The 19,086-nt window shown below is 48.9% G+C and overlaps 1 protein-coding gene across 7 annotated transcripts in view; it reads left to right on the top strand.

Moving 5' to 3' along the window:
• The window catches only part of TBL1X (transducin beta like 1 X-linked), a 245,297-nt gene that overhangs the window by 60,439 nt on the left and 165,772 nt on the right, over positions 1–19,086 (top strand). Inside the window, exon 2 of one of the 7 annotated variants that reach the window (XM_059883982.1) lies at positions 17,299–17,367. The exons of the other annotated variants lie outside the window; for them this stretch is intronic. The gene's annotated coding sequence lies outside the window, so the exon portion shown is untranslated. The remainder of the gene's footprint in view (positions 1–17,298; positions 17,368–19,086) is intronic. 7 annotated transcript variants of the gene reach the window in all.

Consider the following 19,086-nt stretch of genomic DNA (forward strand, 5'->3'; position numbering starts at 1 on the left):
AGGCAGCGGAGGGTGGAATCAAGAAGCTATTTTGCAGGGAGCCACTCTGGGAAAGTGTTAGTTGCTCAGTCGTGTCTGACTCCCTGTAGTTCCATGGACTGTAGCCCTCCAGGCTCCTCTGTCCATGGGATTCTCCAGGTAAGAATACCGGAGTGGGTTGCTATTCCCTTCTCCAGGGGTCTTCCTGACCCAGGGATCGAACCCGGGTCTCCTGCATTGCAGGAGGCAGATTGTTTACCGTCAGAGCCATCAGGGAACGCTGATTCTTTCTTTGTCTCAAAGTGAGCAGGAAGACTCCCTGTAGAAGGTGAGCTTTGGGGTGTAGAAGATGGCAGCGGAGACTCTGTGCGTCGCACCGGGGGCGCGGGGTGAAGGGAGCTGGCCTCGTAGCAGCATGGAGCTTTCTGCAACCTGTGCTGTGAAGAGCAGAGTCCTGAGGCAAGTGGCGTCTGTGTATGTGGGTGAAACGTCACGGGTTTTGTCACTCGGTGACTTCTCCGTAAAACCGCGTGCTCCTTGGTCATTCTGGGAGATGTTCAGCGGTCCCGGACGTCTTGATGATTTTTGTTTATGAGCGTTTGGAGCAAGTACCTGGCATCAGGTGAACGGGTGCTGCGTAACGCTTGCTGAATGAACGAATGAATGGGTCCCGGATGGCACAGTGGGCCAGTTAAATACGGGGAGCATCCCTTTTCAGTCGCAGCGGTTCTTCAGATCAGGGCAGTTCCTCAGTCAAGTAGCCACTAACCAGAGTCAGCCAAGAACTTTGTGCAGGGGGTGGAAGCCTTCGGTCATCTGTGCCCAGCCAAGCCGTTCCGGCCAGGCCAGTGAACTCCTGAGATGGGCCTTGCCAGACAGAAGGCCTGAATTGTAAATTTTGTTTATGCCTTTTTCTGGGTAACAAAGATGGCAAATACCACTATTGGAAGCATTGTAAGGTGTCGAGTTCTGTGGCTTTCAGTTGAGTTCCCAGCCGTTACCATCGTTTGTTTCCAGAAGCTTTGCAACTGCCCACACGGAAACTGTGTCCCCATGAAGCACTAGCTCCCCAGCCTCCCTGTCTCCCAGAGCCTGATCATGCCTGTTCTACTTTCTGTCTCTCTGGATTTGACTGTTCCGTGATGAGTGGAATCAGACAGGATGTATCCTTTAGTGATGAGCTAACATTCCCTTGAGGCTCATTTCATGTTGGAGCAGGTGTCAGACTTCCTTCCTCTTGAGGCTGAAATCACATTCCATTGCCTTTCGAACACTTTCCAACTGTGGTGTTGGAGAAGACTCTTGAGAGCCCCTTGGACTGCAAGGAGATCCAACCAGTCCATCAATAAAGGAAATCAGTCCTGAGTATTCATTGGAAGGACTGATGCCGAAGCTCCAGTACTTTGGCCACCTGATGGGAAGACCCGACTTGCTGGAAAAAAGAGCCTGATGCTGGGAAAGACTGAAGGCAGGAGGAGAAGCGGGTAACAGGATGAGATGGTTGGATGGCATCACTGACTCAATGGACCTGAGTTTGAGCAAGCTCCGGGAGTTGGTGATGGACAAGGAGGCCTGGCGTGCTGCAGTCCATGGGGTCGCAGAGTCGGACATGACTGAGCGACTGAACAACAGTACCAGCATTCCATCATGGGTATATGTCACATTTTTTCTACCTACTCATCCATCGATAGATGCGTGGCTCGTCTCTGCCTTTTGGCTGCTATGAATAATGCTGCTATGAGCGTTAAGTGAGTTTATGCTTTAGCTTACAGAGGCACCGGGGTGTGTGAGGGGCTGCTCACGGGAGCGGTGGGTGGCATGGTGGAACCTGGAAGATTGAAGGCTTTGGAAGGGGTGTGCGTCTTTGTGATCACGAGCAGCCTCAAGCTAGATGTGTTTGAGATGCTGGGAGTGCATCTGTGATCAGGTCATGAGCGTTGAGGGTCATGGAGGGGTTGAGACTCTGACTCGGGAGCCCAAGTGTTAACAACATGGGTGTCTGTGCCGTGTGTCTGAGGATTCAGTTCATTGTTGAAACATTAACGATTTATGAACACCGGAGATTAGGCTTACTTTGTTTGGCTTGTGTTCTGTTTTTTTTTTTTTTCTTATTCCTTCAAAGGTGAGACAGTCTTGCTGCTCTTCCTGTTTTGATGGTTTCCATCTGGTTTATGGGACTTTTCTTGCAGTAAAGAGATGGGTTTTGAAAAGATTTATTAAAACAATTCTTTTAAAATTTAGGGCTTCCCTGCTGGCTCAGGTGGTAAAGAATCGTCCTGCAATGCGGGAGACCTGGATTCGATCCCTGGGTCGAGAAGATCCCCCTGGAGAAGGGAATGGTGACCCACTCCAGTATCCTTGCCTGGAAAATTCCATGGGCAGAGGAGCCTGGCATGTGACCGTCCATGGGGTCCATGACTTCTGTGGCAGTCACTCTGCTGTTCTAGTTTTGATTGTTTCTGTCTGGTTTATGGGACTTTGCTTGCCGTAAAGAGATGGATTTTGAAAATAATTTTTAAAATTTCTATTTGGCCAGTGCTGGGTCTTCACGGGTGTTTGTGGCTTTTTATCTAATGGCGATGGCGGGGACTCTTCATTGATGATGAAATCATTCAGAATGACTGCTCTTCATGGTGGTGGGCGGTAGCTTCTCTTGTTCTTGGAACACAGACCCTAGAGCTCAGGCTCAATAGTTAGGGTGCACGGGCTTACTTACCCTGAGGTGTGTGGAATCTTGCCAGACCTGGGATTGAACCCGTGTCCCGTGCATTGGCAGAACATTCCTAACCACTTGGACCCCTGGAGAAGGGTCCCCATTGAAAAGCGTGGATGGGAGGTTTCTGTCTCTTGTGCTGTAGCAGTTTCTTCAGTGGCATTTGCCCTTTTTTATTGTTTGTTGTTTGGGAAGGGGTGTCAAGCGTCCAGACCCTGGAGCGTGTTCAGTTGTCTGTGGATGACCATTTGGGAGGAACAGGTGGCCGGGGGAAGGTTGAATGCTTGAGTGCTGCGGTGTGTGTGCGTCTGGGAGAAGCAGACCTGGGGCTGTACCAGCCAGACCATCTGCAGCAGGGTGGAGGGAGGCGGGTACATGGAGCGTGTGTAGTGCAGAAACTGCAGGGCACGTGGTGCTCAAATAGGAGGGCTGCGGAGGGGTCAGCTTAGGGTTAAAAGTAGGGGAGACGCTGCTAAGAAGGAATTAGAACGTTGATGTCCATGAGAGCTCGGCCGGTAAAGAATCTGCCTGCAATGCAGGAGACCCCGGTTCAATTCCTGGGTCGGGAAGATCCCCTGGAGGGGAGGGATAGGCTACCCACTCCAGTCTTCTTGGGCTTACCTCGTGGCTCAGCTGGTAAAGAATCTGCCTGTAATGCAGGAGACCTGGGTTCAATCCCTGGGTTGGGAAGATCCCCGGGAGAAGGGAAAACCTCCCCAACTCCGGGATTCTGGTCTGGAGAATTCCACGGACTGTATAGTCCATAGGGTCGCAAAGAGTCGTACATGACTGACCGACTTTCACTTTTTCCTTACCCTTCCGAAGATTTTACTAGAGTGGCCGAAAAGAGGAAAAGGATAGATGCTGGGTTGGGGGTTAGCGGGGGCGGTGAAAAGGAATGTCTGGACACATGTGAACTCGCTCCAATGCACAGAGCCGTTCTTGTGACCTTCATCACAGCACTGAGGTCCCACGGAGGTCGTGGGTGTCCTAGAAACGGCATGCTCTTGCCTGGAAGGTGACTTGGGCCCGGGTGGATCGAAGCTCCTCCGCTGCATAGCTGTGGTGCCCGGTCAGGGTCGCCCCTTCCTGCCTTGGCTTTTAAATCAGGAGAAGGGGGTTGGCAGTGTTTATTTCCTAAGGTGGTTGTGTGAGTTCAGTGAGGTGCCACAGGCGCCCATCTGGGTGCGTGGACGCTTGGGAAAGGTCAGTTTCTGTTAGACACAAGGGTCATCTTCCTGTGGTCCCTACACCCTGTTTGTTTCTCGTGACTGATTTAGGTTATTCTGGAGAACTGGGCTCTGATGTCACCTTCTACACGGGGCGTCTCTCTCTCTCTCTCTGCCACCCAGATGGCACTTTCTGTCCTTTGTTTTGTAATTCGCCGCGGGCAGTCTGTTATGGCACTCCTGTGTTGTCTTTTGATGATCTGTAGGTATATCCCTCTCTCTTTTCCCACGACACTGCCCTCTGTGTTACGGCCCGGGCTCTAGCACATTGATCGTGCAGTCCCACCCCTCGAACAGAGCCTGGCACGCCGCGTGTGCCCAGCCAAGCAGGTGAAGGCCACGTGGTGGAATTGTCTCCTCCCAACCCTTGATGTCAAATCAACCGAAAGGGCATGTAGCAGCGATCGCAGGTGATCCTCGCAGGCTGTAGGCGGAGAGGTAGAGCTAGCCTGACCCGATGGGCTCCCGAAGGGTGCCCAGGGCGGGATAGATTTGGTTCTGGGCAGAATCCTAGAAGACCTCCATCACTGGCAGCGGAACAGGGTTTGTGCGTGTCGGACGGCTGGTCCTGGTAGCTCAGGGAGGAAGCAAGAATCGAAGCCGTGGACCCTGTGGACTGAGATCGCGCGGTCTCTTATCAGCATCATCGTGATCCCAGTGTCAGGAGCTCAAACGTGCCCAGTGCTCACTTAAGGGCCAGGCAGGGGGTTGGTGATGGACAGGGAGGCCTGGCGTGCTGCAGTCCGTGGGGTCACAAAGAGTCGGACACGATGGAGCGACTGAACTGAACTGAAAACTCAGGGTTTGGGTTCGAGACGGTCGAGTGTACTCGATGGGTTATCAGAACAAAGAATGAGGCCCGGAGCACAAGTTCCAAACAAAGACTCTTGGGTAGCTCCTGAGTCATGGGACCCAGACCTGCTGAAGCCTGATCAACACGTTTCAGAGAACGTGGTCAGAGCCAGGCGGGCAGCCCGGACTTCCCAGTGCCCTAATTAAGGGCTGTTGAAACTTGTTCTGTTTACGGGAGAGACCAGGTCATCGGACCCGTGGAATCAGAGCGAATCTGTGAACCGGAAAGGCCCCGTTTCTGGCAGTGTGACTCCTTTATTGAAGATGAAATCTTCTGGCTGTATGTTTTTTTCCTCCTTGAGGGTTAACTTAAATCCTTTGAGGGAAGTGAGGCCCGAAGTAATTCCCTGTATGTTGTGGATTTACAAGGAAAAAAAAAAAAAGGCAAAAAAAAGTTTTATGGTACAGTTGAGAAAGGACAGTTAATTACAGACACATCGAAATTCAGTGGGTTGGGCAGCATTTCTTTTCCCCATAATTTTTATTAAGGATGAAACCGAGAGAGAGAGGCTGCTTCTGCACTCACGAATGCTTGCCGTGTTGTTTAGAAAACCCTCCAGTTTCAGAGACAAGTCCCAGGGACTGTTACTTTTAGTTGGGTCTAACATATCGTTTGCGTATCCATCTCTGATTGTTTTTCTAAAGGATGTTAAAAAATGCTTTTTCTATCAATCTAATCAAGTATGAATGCAGCATTGTTTTTCTCCTATTTTTTAACTTTGCTTCTCCTGTGGATGTAAAGGCAGAATGTCCCTTCTGTATAAGGAGTAGGCATAATAGCAAATGGAGAGAGAATGTCACTCGCCAGGATAAAGAAGGACCTGGGGAATCAAGCAATATAAGAACCAAGCCAAACCAAAAAAAAAAAAAGGAAGGACGTGTTTGGTGAAATTGAGCTATAATTAGCTGTGCTAATTCTGCTCTGTAGACGAGGATGATTGTAAGGCCATTATGATGCAACTCAAGTCATTCTTGAATTTTTTTAATTTATTAAACATGCAGCACCTAATGTGGAAATCTCGGTAGAGTGGGCCTGAGCTCCTAAGGCTAGATTTGGCAATTCAGTTCTGTCTGTCTCAGAGAAAAGAGGTTTCTCTCTTGCTTCTTGGAATACTGCATGGCCAGATTTAATTTGGCCCAGAGACGGGGATGAGCCTCAGGGTGGATATTGTCAGAGGGAGCTGCCTTAGAAAGAAGTGGGGAGAAAGATTGCAAGGGAGATTTAGCAATTCTCGTGGGTGAGAGTTTATTCTCTGGGTTTGGCCCTCCTTTTTGCTTCGTATGTATGGGTCATAGTAATGCTGTTTGGGAAGAGCGTGCGTGTGCACTCAGTCACGTCCAACTCTTTTGTGACCCCATGGACTGTAGCCCACGAGGCTCCTCTGTCCATGGGATTTCCCAGGCAGGAATACTGGAGTGGGTTGCCATTTCCTCCTCCAGAAGATCTTCTCAACCCAGGGATCGAACCTGGGTCTCCTGCATTGCAGGCAGATTCTTTACCACTGAGCCACCTGGGGAAGCCAAAAGACCCTGCTTTTAGTTTTGAATGTATTGGTTATAGTAATGCTGTTTAGTTAACTTAAAAACTTAAAATTTCAGAGTCCTAAGGGTGTGTGTGTTAGACACAAAAGCAGTCTCTCCGTCATAATCTCACTTCCCAGAGTTAGCACCGTCCATAGTTTTCTTGAGTATCTTTCCTGATGTTTTGCAAGCGGTTATAAGCATGTATGTTGTGTGTACTTTATGTACAGCTTGGTTTTGAACAAAAACAAACCTGTCAATAAAATATTCACACATATGCATACATATGGGCTTCCCTGATGGCTCAACGGGTAGAGAAAGTGAAAAGTGAAAGTCCCTCAGTCGTGTCCGACTCTTTGCGACCCCCACGGACTATACAGTCCGTGGGATTCTCCAGGCCAGAATCCTGGAGTGGGTAGTCTTTCCCTTCTCCAGGGGATCTTCCCCATACAGGGATCAAACCCCGGTTTCCCGCGGGTAAAAGAATCCACCTGAATTCAGGAGACACAGGAGTCGGGGGTTCGATCCCTGGGTCGGGAAGATCCCCCGGAGGAGGAAATGGCAACCCACTGCAGTGTTCTTGCCTGGACAATCCCATGGACAGAGGAGCCTGGCGGGCTACAGTCCATGGGGTCGGCAGAGAGTCAGACGTGACCGAAGCGACACACACACACACACGTGTGTTGCACGTGTTGGTGTACCAGTGACACACATCCCTTTGTAGATCAAGTGAGTGTCCGGCAGGGTTCCTAGTTCTAAACAACCGAATCAGTTCCTGCCTAAGGTAAGCCAGACTCATAGGAACTGAAGAAGGTCAATGAAACCGCTCTCAGGAGCAGCAGGAATCAAGGACTGTCTGCAGAATCGACAGTTTTCACCCCGGCACGAACTCCGTGGCCTGAATATCATCACGCCAGTGTAACCAAGAGCAAAAGGAAGTCCAGATATGTCTCTGTTCTTGAGTCGGCCCCTCAGGATTCAGTGGCCGTGTGTTTATGCACGTGGGTGAGTGCCTTTATGCACGTCTGACTCTTTGCCAACCCCATGGACTGTAGCCCGCCAGGCTCCTCTGCCCATGGGATTCTCCAGGCAAGAATACTGCAGTGCATTTCATTGGCTGAACCAGAGTCGTGTGCCATCTCTAGGCTAGACCATGGCCCCTGGTCGAGCCAGCCAGTGGCACGTAACTTTTTTTGCCTTCTGAAGTTTGGAAAAGTCTCTAATAATTTGTTGTGATAAATGGTAAACATTTGACAAATGATTTTGTACGTGGGAAAAATTCTGTGAAAGAACTGTCTCTGGGCTAGTAGCTTCTGGCTTTGATAGGTTCCATCTTTATTTCTCCTCTTCCTTCATGGTATTTTCAGTTCAGTCGCTCAGTCATGTCTGGGTCTTTGCGACCTCATGGACTGCAGCATGCCAGGCTTCCCTGTCCATCACCAATACCCAGAGCTTGCTGAAACTTATGTCCGTCGAGTCGCTGATGCTGTCCAACCATCTTGTCTTCTGGAGTTTCAGCTTTAGCATCAGTCCTTTCAGTGAATATCCAGGTTTGATTTGCTTTAGGATTGACTGGTTTGATCTCTGCTTTCCAAGGGGTTCTCAAGAATTTTCTCCAGCCCCGCAATTCGAAAGCATCAATAGCCTTCTTTACAGTCCAACTCCCACATCCATACATGACTAGTGGAAAAATCCATAACTTTGACTATATGGACCTTTGTCAGCAAAGAGCTGTCTCTGCTTTTTAATACACTGTCTAGGTTTGTCATAGCTTTTCTTCCAAGGAGCAAGCGTCGTTTAATTTCATGGCTACAGTCACCATCTGCAGTGTTTGGAGCCCAAGAAAATAACATCTATCACTGTTTCCACTGTTTCCCCATCTATTTGCTATGAAGTGATGGGACCGGATGCCATGATCGTAATTTTTTCTGAATGTTGAGTTTGAAGCCAGCTTTTTCACGTTTCCTGTTTTACCTTCATCAAGAGGGTCTTTAGTTCCTCTTCTTTTTCTGCAATGAGAATGGTGTCATCTGCATATCTGGGATCATTGATATTTCTCCCTGCAGTCTTGATTCCAGCTTGTGTTCCATCCAGCCCGGCTTTTCTCATGATGTACTCTGTATATAAGTTAAATAAGCAGGACAATAATATAGCCTTCACGTACTCCTTTCCCAATTTTGAAGTGATCCGTTATTCCTTGTCCGTGACATTTTGAATTTTGTCAGTGACAGTTTGGGAGAAGTCTGTTTTCTCTCTTGTTATATATAATCTCTCTGTCCCATTCTCTGTTTCACCCGTTGGCTCACCAATCCTGTCTGGCCCTTTCGAGAAAGATGCACTGGCCCCAGATGTACAGAATCAGGTGTTGGGCACTGTGCAGACCCGTCTTTTATAAAAGCCGCTCACGTTCTTATGCTTTATGACTAGAAGTCAGAGGACTGGTCCACTTCCTTCTGCACCAGACAGATGGCTCGCGGACAGGAATTCTGTTGTTTCCTACTCTTTGTGATCCTTTCGGCTACCAGTGGTTTCTGAGCATGGAGTGTGTGTGTGTGTGTGTGTGTGTGTGTGTGTGTGTGTGTGTGTATGGGGGTGGTCCATCGTGACTTGCACACCTCGGTCTGGACCTACTTTTGTGCAGCCGTTCTTTCCCTCTGGAACTTTGGAGAAGGTGATGAGTTTGACCCCTCTCTGCTTGGGTCCTGAAATCAGCACTTTTTCCAGCTTCCAACGTGGAGTGGAAGCCTGGGAGGGGTGGTTGGAACAGATGGAACGGCGCTCTGAGGATTCGGGGCAGGGTGGTGAGCAGACAAGGCCCGTTCCCCACCTCCTTTTGAAGCTGGAGAGGTCTGTCTTAGAAATTGCCGAGAACCCTTTCTCTTCCAATCCTGGTAGATTTCAAGAGGAATGGTGGGGCCTGAGATCTCAGAAATGCTCCTTTCTGACCGTGCCCAAGACTCCATGCCATTAGTGAGGGACGGGGGCAGGGGGGCGGGGGAATTAGACGGAAGCATGCAAATTCGTATGGGTGTCCCGGATAAAGGAGAAAGGACTGGCTTTTATGTAGACTCTGTTCCCCAGCAATCCATTTCATTCTCTCTCCGCCACTTGGAGGAAGATAAAACAGTCATTCCAAGGTAATATTTGTGTAACCTACAAAAACCTCGGTCAGGTGAGGGAAAGACGGAATCTGGGTTAATATGACCGTCTCCCGAGTTCTCTCCCTGATTGCAGGCTTTGGTGTGAAACTAGTGAAAGAAGGCGATTTTGATTTGTGTTAGACTCTTCAAAGTCATCTCGGTAAAATAGTCTTTTTTATTTTTGCATGACAAAATGACTTCTAAAGCTTTCCTTTGTAAGATCTTACATCGTCGTCTTTTTAACTGAATGTCACTCAACACAGTGTTAGGCAGAATTTATTGGCATTTTTAAGACCCTCCCAAAGGAAAATAATCCTAAAGGAAATCAACCCTGGAATATTTATTGGAAGGACTGATGCTGAAGCTGCAATACTTTGGCCACCTTATGCAAAAGGCTGACTCATTGGAAAAAACCCTGATGCTGGGAAAGGTTGAAGGCAGGAGGAGAAGGGGATGACAGAGGATGAGATGGTTGGATGGCATCACCGACTCAGTGGACATGAGTTTGAGTAAACTCTGGGAGTTGGTGATGGACAGGGAGGCCTGGTGTGCTACAGTCCATGGGGTTGCACAGAGTCAGACAGTACTGAGAGACTGAAGAACAAAAGGAAGATAATTCTGATGGTAATCCATAACAATCTGGGAAAGTAGATTGCTTTGGGTTCGACGACCGCGAATGCTCTAAGTACAGGCCACACCCATCCTGGGGACCGTTCTGTAGCTGAGAGCCGTGGTTCTTAGCCGGTGGCAACTTGTGTTCCCCAGGGCTCATCTGGCCATGTCTGAAGACTTCGTCCCAGCTGGGGGTTAGGAGCAATGTTCTTGATTTCTGGTGGGTGCAGGCCAGGGGTGCTGCTTGACAAAGCCTCAGTGCCCGCAAGAGCTCTCAGTACCGAGACTCTGTGTGTGTGTGTGTGTGCCTGCACACATGCGCGTGTGCTCAGTCATTCAGTCATGTCCGACTCCGCAACTCCATGGACTGTAGCCCACCAGGCTCCTCTGTCCGTGGGATTCTCCAGGCAAGAACACTGGAGTGGGTTGCCATGCCCTCCTCCAGGGGATCTTACCGACTCAGGGGCTGAACACACGTCTCCTGTGTTGGCAGGTGTATTCTTTACCACTGAGCTGCCTGGGAAGCCGTGAGCATTTGAGGCCATGTCCCCAAAAATGTCTGCCGGGTGACAGCAGGGGCTTCAGGTATCGCTAAGGTCTTTACTCTTCAGCTGTGGAGTCCAGAGGGGAAAGATCACTTTCCCCTGGACTGTGGACCGTAGACACAGTTCTTGAGATACAAACAGCGAAAGCAGATCTGGAATATTCTCAGGACGTTTCTGAGCAGAGCAGCTCTGTTGAGTCAGCTGAGAGAAGCAGATGATGGCTTGTGAGTCTGTTGGGCCCTCTTGAGTTTGTAGTTTTGGGGGTTTGCAGGCAGCAAAGGGGGTTACCGTCCAGAGAGGTTTCTCTCAGGAACGTGTGTGCACGCTGAGTCCAGTCAGTCATGTCCAACACTGTGTGAGCCCATGGACTGTAGCCCTCCAGGCTCCTCTGTGCATGGGATTCTCCAGGCAGGAATCCTGGAGTGGGTTGCCATTTTGTCCTCCAGGACAGCTTCCCTGAGTCTCTTATGTCTCCCACATTGGCAGGTGAATTCTTGACCACGAACGCCACCTGGAAAGCACCTCGAATGTTAATAGTGCTCATCTTGAGAAACTGGCATGCAGAGTGTTTAAGAGCCTCACTTCATGGCTTTTTAAGCATGACTTTTTAAAGTTTTATGTATGCATGGACACATATGTGCACTTACTCAGGTGTGTGCACTCACGCATCCACATGGGCACACGCAAAGGACCCTGTCACCATACACAGGACGTGTGTCGTGGGACTGGACCCCGATACCTGGTTTTAATGCCCAGCATCTTCCCCAGGCGACTGTAACTTCCTGTGCCTGCTGCCCGCATCTGGTTGATGATGTGTGTGGCAGTGATATGAAGACTGGTCACAGGACCTCGTGTCGTCTTCTGCTCAGGAGTCCAAAGTAGCTCTCATGTTTTGAAAGTGTAGTTGGTGCAAGATTTACTTTTTACTGTGGCAGGTTTCAACATAGTTTTCTTTTGCACGCGTCAGTGGGTTATGTTGTATGGTCTCCTGTACACCTTCCTGCTACAGAAGCGGAGATGGTTAGCCAGAGGGCGTCAAATGGAAACATACAACCTCCTACAAATACGGAGAAAGAACGCTCCTGGTGCATGAAATAGTCTTTCGAAATGCTTGTGTTCCAACATGTATGTGGAGAGAATGTGGGATATTTTCCCACGCTTAACTTTGACCATGGAGGTTAAGAGTGTGGCTTTGGGTGAACAGCAGAGGGACTCAGTCACATATATGCGTGTATGTCCGTTCTCTCCCAAACTCCTCTCCCGTGCACACTGCCACATACCACTGAGCAGAGTTCTCTGTGCTGTTGTTCTTGGCTGTACCCCAATACAACATGGTTTGGGTGTTTAAAAAAAAAGAAAAAAGGGGAATTAAAAAAAGAAGTATGGATTTGGGACTTCCCTGCTGCTCCAGTGGCCAAGACTGTGTGATCTTAAAGCAGAGGGCCCAGGTTTGATTCCTGGTCAGGGAACTAGAGCCTTCTAGAGCTGCAACACAGACCCAGGGCAACCAAATAAATAAATAATTTTTTTTTTTTTTTTAAGGAAAGAAAAAGAATGTGGATTCAGGGTGCTAGCATTTCATAGCACATGCTGTGGCTGCTGCTCAGTGGCTGGGAAGAAGCCTTTAGCTCAGCTGGCAAACTTTTAACTGTTTGGAGAGATGGGCAAGGTGCCAGCCCCCCCCCCCCATTGCAGGGGGCAGGGCTGGGATGAAAGTGTGGGTGTTGGCCGTTGACATGAAAAGGACCCATGGGGCTCCTTGGGCCCGGAGCGGGTAGGGCCGCCTCCAGAGCTGGGCTCAGCTTGCCCAGGACGGCCTTGACTGGGCTTCCTGTTTGGGTCTGGGAACGTCGTGGTTGCATTTCTCGTGGTTGCATTTCTCTTGACCTTTGAGGTCACATGCTTCCGGTTTGGGTGTTTAAGGGGGAAAAGACAGTGCAGGCGTTGTGGGGGTGAGGACTGGGCTGACCCCTTAGCCTCAGAGGAAGGCAGACGCCATGGCCTTTCTGGGATTGCTGAGGGAGTGGAGGGGTCGGACTCTGAGATGACATGTGTCCCGAGAGGCAGAGGTTGGGAGTGAAGGGGGGCCCGTGGGCCAAAGAAGACGGGTGGCTTCCAGGAGCTGTGTGAAATCGGGACCCCATATTCTTCCCCTGGAGCCTGTAGATGGAGCACAGCCCTGTGACCCCTGTAGACCCTCACCCCCAGACGAAACAGAGCAGTCCGTGTTGCTTAAGAGAGCTGAGTGTGTGTTAAGCCGCTGTGGGAGACTTAAGATGGGTGCACACGTGTCTAGGTGCTACTGTCGAGTTTTACATGCTGGGATGACGGCGTTCAGCTACCAACGGGTGTGAGGTCACGCTCCAGGACTTTGCAGCGAGCAGTACAGCCTGGCTGTGTTCGATTGTGTCCCTTCTTGCTAATCCTTACTCTGCCCGGTGCATGACAAGTGCTGCTAAGATGGGCCAGGTTTGACAGCGTTCTTTGGCATGACCTGGCGAAATGACAGTCCTACGGAATCCACTTCTGTAATGAGGACGCTTACTCTTTGGAAGGAAAGTTAAAACCAACCTAGACCGCATATTGAAAAGCAGAGACATTACTTTGCCAACAAAGGTCCATCTAGTCAAAGCTACGGTTTTTCCAGTGGTCATGTATGGATGTGAGAGTTGGACTATCAAGAAAGCTGAGCACCGAGGAATTGATGCTTTTGAACTGTGGTGTTGGAGAAGACTCTTGAGAGTCCCTTGGACTGCAAGGAGATCCAACCAGTCCATCTTAAAGGAAATTAATCCTGGATGTTCATTGGAAGGACTGATGCTGACGCTGAAACTCCAATACCTTGGCCACCTGATACGAAGAGTTGACTCCTTGGAAAAGACCCTGATGCTGGGAAAGATTGAAGGCAGGAGGAGAAGGGGATGACAGAAGATGAGATGGTTGGATCGCATTGCCAACTCAATGGACATGAGTTTGAGTAAACTCTGGGAGTTGGTGATGGACAGGGACGCCTGGCATGCTGCAGTCCCTGGGGTCGCAAAGAGTTGGACACAACTGAGCGACTGAACTGATCTTAACTGAATGAGGATGCAGTCCAAAATAGAAGGGCCCTTCCACAGAAGTGAGCTAACACTAAAGTGCGTGAGCTCCATACATCTTTTCAGCAGTGCCGAACTTGATGACGTGTGTGAAAAGCCCCTGCAACAGGTCGATTAGCTGGTGGGCAGTTTTAAAAGATGTATTTCCCTGTCATTCCTGAAGCTTTTGTCATGTGTCACAAGAGAAAATTGAATTTCTTAATCCACTTATATCGAATTTGAAATTCACTTAAACTGGGGCTTCAGGTGTTGGGATTCTGGCGTTCTCATAAGCAGATTTTCTCGTGAGTTTCCGCTTCTGGATTCTGTTGTGACTACGCCTACAAACGGTTCCCCCGTTCAGTTTTCATCTCAGACGGGCTGAAAGTCATGTTATGTGTAAATATGATTTGACTCAGGAGTGTTTATTGTTCAGGTATAATATGAATCAGAAAGCCTATCTATAGGCCTCTTCCCAACTAAAATTGTGCAATTATGCATTTCACATTAGAGGCAGCACACTTATTTAACTCCTTTGTACCAGAGCAAATGAGTTTCATTTTTTTTTAAAAAAGGTGGAACTTGTCTCTGGATTTTTCCTTTTGTGATGACCATGTAACCATGGTTTGTTGAACATGCGTGCACATACACACAGATATTTAAGAGTCAGAGAGGTGTTTTTTAAAAAAGCAAAAAAAGCAAGTTTCTGAGACATACTTGACCTATCAGAATTCATCTATTGTCAGTGTTCAATTCAGTGATTTTTAGCAAATTTACAGAGCTGTGTGGAGTAGGAGCCCCTGGTGGCTCAGTCAGTAAAGAATCTGCCTGCAATGCGGAAGACCTGGGTTCAGTTCCTGGGTCGGGAAGATCTCCTGGAGGAGGGCATGGCAGCCCACTCCAGTGTTCTTGCCTGGAGAATCCCATGGACAGAGGAGCCTGGTGGGCTGCAGTCCGTGGGGTCGTAAAGAGTCGGACACGACTGAGGATGTACACCCGTCACACACACACAGTTGTGCACTCAGTGCCACAGTATAGTTTTTAAAATACTCCCGTTTTTGTTTTTAAATTTACTTTTATTTTTTGGCTGCCGCTCGCAGCGTGTGGGATCTTACTTCCAAGGCCAGGGCTTGAACCTGTGCCCCCTGCATTGAAAGTGCGGCATCTTCACCACTGGACCGCCAGGGAGGTCCCCATATACCGTTTTTAGAACACTTACCACCTAAAACGAATCCCTGTGCCAGTTGGTACTACTACGCCTCCCGCCATGAAGCCTCTGGGAACCACTCCTCTGTTATGTGTCTCTCTGAATTTGCCTGTTCTTGGCATTTCAAACAGGTGGAATCGTACAATATGTGTCTTTCGGGTGTGGCCTTCCGGTATAATGTTTACAGAGCTCATCCGTGTTGCAGCATGAATCAGTATTTCACTCCTTTTTTTAAATTGCTGACTGCTATTCTGTTGAGAAACCTACATGCAGGTCAGGAACCAACAGTTAGATCTGGACATGGAACAACAGACTGGTTCCAAATAGGAAAAGGAGGACGTCAAGGCTGTATATTGTCACCCTGCTTATTTAACTTTTATGCAGAGTACGTCATGAGAAACGCCGGGCTGGAAGAAGCACAAGCTGTAATCAAGATTGCTGGGAGAAGTATCAATAACCTCAGATAACGCAGATGACACCACCTTTATGGCAGAAGGTGAAGAGGAACTAAAAAGCCTCTTGATGAAAGAGGAGAGTGAAAAAGTTGGTTTAAAGCTCAACATTCAGAAAACGAAGATCATGGCATCTGGTCCCATCACTCATGGGAAATAGATGGGGAAACAGTGGAAACAGCATCAGAGTTTATTCTTTTGGGCTCCAAAATCACTGCAGATGGTGACTCCAGCCATAAAATTAGAAGATGCGTACTCCTTGGAAGGAAAGTTATAATCAACCTAGATAGCATATTGAAAAGCAGAGACATTACTTTGCCGACAAAGGTCCATCTAGTCAAGGCTATGGTTTTTCTAGTGGTCATGTATGGATGTGAGAGTTGGACTGTGAAGAAAGCTGAGTGCCAAAGAATTGATGCTTTTGAACTGTGGTTGGTGTTGGAGAAGACTCTTGAGAATCCCTTGGACTGCAAGGAGATCCAAGCAGTCCATTCTAAAGGAGATCAGCCCTGGGTGTTCATTGGAAGGACTGACACTAAGGCTGAAACTCCAATACTTTGGCCACCTCATGCCCAGAGTTGACTCCTTGGAAAAGACTCTGATGCTGGGAGGGATTGGGGGCAGGAGGAGAAGGGGACGACAGAGGATGAGATGGCTGGATGGCATCACTGACTCGATGGACGTGAGTCTGAGTGAACTCTGGGAGTTGGTGATGGACAGGGAGGCCTGGCGTGCTGCAGTTCATGGGGTTGCAAAGAGTCGGACACGACTGAGCGACTGAACTGAACTGATTGTGTTGTGAGTGACTATAGCACATTGCGCTTACCCGTTCCTCAGTTGCTGGACATGTGGGCTTTTCCCACTATTTGGCTGTTACGAACAAGCTGCTATGGGATTTCCCTAGTAGCTCAGATGATAAAAGAATCTGCCTGGCGATGCAGGAGACCTGGGTTTGATCCTGGGTTTGGGAAGATCCTTTGGGGAAGGGCATGGCAACCCACTCCAGTATTTTGCCTGGGAAATCCCATGGACAGAGGAGCCTGGTGGGCTACAGTCCGTGGGGTCGCACAGAGTAGGATTCCACTGAGTGACTTTCACTTTCACATAAGCCACTTGAACATAATGTGCAGGCTTCAGTGTAGACAAGCATTTTTGTTTCTGTTGGGTTTACTCCTCAGGGTGGAACTGCGAGACTGTGTGTGTGTGTGTAACTTCCTAAGAAACCGCCAGAGTGTTCTCCAGAGTGGCTGTGTGGTTTTGTGTCCCTATCCAGGACACGTGAGCGTTTAAGTCTCTCCACATCCTCCCCAGCATTCCTCATCTTCTAAGAACGTCTTAATCTCCGTTTACAAGGCCCAGAGTGTCGCTTGTCGAGTAGGGATTTAGGGGATGTTCATCACGTACTTGATGAAAGACTGTGCGTTCCTTGAAGCAGTAAACTGAGCGAATCTTCTGGGTCTGTCTTTTTGAGTTTCTGCAGTGTTATGAGCGTGGTCTGAGTGGATGGGAGAATTGGTGAAGGCTTCTGAACAGAGGAAGGCAGTCTGGGCACTCCTGGCCCTCAAGGGCCCGCAGAGACTCAGGGCTCGGGCACAGACTGTGAGTCTCAGGACTCCGGGCTGGTTTTGTGCAGTTTTTCCCGAGACCCTAAATTCCCAGATTGAGCACCGCTCCTTATGAGTCTCTGCTCTTCTCTGTGCATTCCGAAGCCCCTGCAAGAAGATGCCCCTGGACTCTTAACTCCCCTTTCATTTATGAGAGTCGACTAATTGGAAAAGACCTTGATGCTGGGAAAGATTGAAGGCGGGAGGAGAAGGGGACAACAGAGGATGACATGGTTGGATGGCCATGAGTTTGAGCAAGCTCCGGGAGTTGGTTATGGACAGGGAGGCCTGGCATGCTGCAGTCCATGGGGTCGCAAAGAGTCGGGCATGACTGAGCAACTAAACAACAACAACTCTTTGTCTTTAGGTTTCCACTTTGATGACCTGATGACCTGCCAAAGACACATGGAGGGGGGAAAAAAAGGAAGATTGAATTGTAAGCCTTTGGAAAAGACCCTGATGCTGGGAAAGATTGAAGGCAGGCAGAGAAGAGGGAGATAGAGGATGAGATGGTTGGATGGCATCACCGACTCAGTGGACATGAGTTTGAGCAAACTCCAGGAGATGGGGAAGGACAGGGAAGCCTGGTGTGCTGCAGTCCACGGGGTGGCAAAGAGTTGGGACGATGCAGTCCATGGAGTTGGACACGACTCAATGACTGAACGACAAACTCTTCTTTATGCAGAAACCCACGTCTGGGACCCTGACATCCTTACTTTGTTGTCCTAGAACCTAGTCCATCTTGGTTGTTGACTTGTCTCTCGTATCTCAGTGGCCATATAATTTGTCTCTCTAAATTGGGACTATTGTGAGAGAGAAAAGGCCTTCCCTGATAGCTCAGCTAGTAAAGAATCCGCCTGCAATGTGGGAGAGTCCAGATTGATTACTGGGTCGGGAAGATCCCATGGAGAAGGGATAGGCTACCCAGTCCAGTCTTCTTGGTCTGCCCTGGCGGCTCAGCTGGTAACCAGCCCTTGTAATCATTACCTTGAGGCAGTACGGATCAACTCGGATCGTTTCAAGCAAAAAGACAAGAGGGATTTTTTGCTCTCCTGAAATAAAGGTTATAAATAGCTCTGGATGTTTTTCCTGAAATTCTCAACTCAAATTTGTGGAAGGTCTTTTTTTTTTTTTTTTTTAATCATTCATTTATTTATTTAGCTGCATTGAGTCTTAGTCGTATCACTTGTGATCTTTGTCACATCATATGCCATCTTTCATTGTAGCGCAGAGACTCTTTAGTTGCGATACGCGGGATCGCTGGTTGTAGCCCTCGGGCTTAGTAAGCCACAGCATGTGGGAATCCCGGTTCCCAACCTGTGTCCCCTGGCCTGCAAGGCAGATTCTTAACCACCCGACCACCAGAGAAGTCCCTGGAAAACTTTCAGTGCCAAGTGTTATGTAATTGTTTCTCAGGAAACCAGGAAATTTGTTCACATACACACACCCCGCCGGTGTGGTTCCCATGTCGTGTGTGCTGCTATTCTGCAAATACCGGCAGACCCATGTATTGTGATGAATACAAACAGAAATAATTACAAAGCCTTCCTGAAATTTATGGCCATGAGGTAGTCTTGCCTTTAGGACTTTTTCCCTTGAACAGTAGATAATAAAAATGTAGCTTTCTTTTCTAGGGTAGGTGGTTTTGCAAGGTTTTTGACACTTAAGAAAGATCATTCTGTCCGTGTTATTGGGGCATCGCTTACGATCACAAGGAATTGTTCGCAGCAGTGGAAGTCCCAGTGTGATCTCGCTCATACCGTGGGTTACTAGGCAACAGTTAGAAGCAATACTGGCGAAGCGGTGTATTTATTGGCTCCGAAATGTGTTTACGATAAACAGTGATGTGTTTCTGTGAACTCCCCCCGCCTCACAAGAGACCTGCAGCCCAGTTGGGACTTTGAGCACTTGTGAGATGTACCCCTGGAGTAAACGAGGCCATGGGGCGGTGTGCAGGCTGCTGCCATATTAACTTGATTCACTTAGCTGTGCTTTGGCGCCGGACGGTTATCTGACACCGAGGGTTATTTTAAGAAGTGGCCCGGTCATCTGCTGGACCGCACTTAGGAGGTTCGAGGCGTCCGTAGTCTCCCCTCTAGGACTCAGGGGAGAAATTTTGCATGTGTGTCAAACTCTAGAAGGCTCTGTGTTTTGG

This window comes from Bos taurus, chromosome Y, assembly GCF_002263795.3.
Source record: "Bos taurus isolate L1 Dominette 01449 registration number 42190680 breed Hereford chromosome Y, ARS-UCD2.0, whole genome shotgun sequence".
Taxonomy (NCBI): Eukaryota; Metazoa; Chordata; class Mammalia; order Artiodactyla; family Bovidae; genus Bos; species Bos taurus.